Source organism: Myotis lucifugus, unplaced genomic scaffold (genome assembly GCF_000147115.1).
Source record: "Myotis lucifugus unplaced genomic scaffold, Myoluc2.0 scaffold_601, whole genome shotgun sequence".
NCBI lineage: Eukaryota > Metazoa > Chordata > Mammalia > Chiroptera > Vespertilionidae > Myotis > Myotis lucifugus.
Window position 1 is genome coordinate 486,007 of NW_005871649.1, and position 1,734 is coordinate 487,740.

Genomic DNA, 1,734 nt, shown 5'->3' on the forward strand with positions numbered 1-1,734 from the left:
GCGACTGGAAGCCAGGTTGAAGTACAGACTAAGTTTTTAATCCATATACTTAAATACCAGTCTGGGCGACAGCAAAATGAGAAGCCTATGGTACTCAAAAAAATACCCTTTTTTTTTTTTTTAATACAACCAAGACATTTTTTAATACACGCATGAAACCAATGAAAAGCTAGTCATCGTCTCCTGGGAAGCTAGACCTTGAATTGAAAGACTTTTCACGGTTTCCCGTTTTCTCTGTTCAGGACTTTCCTTTATCGTAATTCTTTCTTTCTTCCGGCCAGTCTACGGCTAAAATTAAAATTTACAATCAGATTTGCTGAGCCTGTCAGTGTAAGATTATTTCAGCTGTACCCCGCCCACACCATATACACATCACAGATTCATCATTGTGGTTCAAAATAACTGAATAGTCTAAAGTTTCTTTATTCCAAAAAAATAAATTATATAGCTTTTTTTTTTTAGGCTTTAGGTTATTTTCAATACAAAATGGTAGCATCACCCGTCCTGTCCACACCATAGGACTGCTCTGAAGAGGAAATAAGACAGCAGGGAGCCACCTGAAGGGGGCGCCCACGTCCTCTGTACACCCTGTGGACACGCAGACACACACACACCCACCCACCTCATAACAGTTCCAAGATTTGGGGGAAAGTTGTGAGGGGCGTTCTAGAAAGTTTGATGACCCCACATGAAAATGAGCGCACAAAAGGAAAAAAAAAAACAGGCCAAACATGCAAATCATTAAGAGCTTCCATTGAAATCACAAAAGTATATATACATGATCGGCAAGGTGAAGACTGACCAACCTATACATTTCTGCGTTTAATCAAAGAAGTTCTGCATTAAAAAACAAACAAACAAACGAACACAAAAGCTTCCAGATCAGTGATAGTTCCACTTCTGAGAATGATTCGGTCCAGTCGGAGAATTTCATTATTTCTAGCAATACGCCGTACAATCCAGCGGAGGGGTTCACTCCGTAGAGACGAGCACACGCCTGCATATTCCAGGCTTTTCCCTGCAGGCCCCGTGGAAGGTGATAACTAAGTTGCCAAAGGATCCTTCTTGCAATGTCTCAAATATATATTTTTATCTATAAGAAACATGTCCTATTAGCACCTTAGGCTCAAGTAAAAAAAAAAGTTTTTTGGCACAGAATTCTAGAGTCTCCCTAGACACCCTCCTGGGAATCCTCGTGTCCTTGCCAGAAAATTACGCCTCGGAAGCACACTGTGGAAATTCTGGCGTCATTTACATCTCTGAACGAGTCCTTTACCTGGAAATGGTTCAATAAATAGTCTGAGTTCATTAAATAACACCCCCTGGCGATTTCACAACGGGGTCTTTAGAGGAGGACTGGAAGTAGAATCTCACCAAATAACTGTCTCCGGTCAGCATGGCAGCCTGGGATGTACGAACGGTATGAAATGCGATCGGTGAGCCACGGGAATGCCGAGGAAGCGTGATTCCAAGCAGGCTGAGCAGTGCATAGAGCGGACCAAGGTGCGCCTCCAAGGGGCTGGTCCGGCCTGGAGACAGGCCACACCCGCCTCTCCTCACAGCTTAAATGAGATGCCAACACTTGTTTTTGGGAAACTAAATACATTTTAATAGAAAACAAAATACAAAATAACTCTTTTCAGAAAAAGAAAAAAAACCTCAGAAAGATTGAATCCTTTTTCCCACAAATCAGACTCGGCGTGTCCTCGGGTTTCGATGCGTGCATGGTACTTA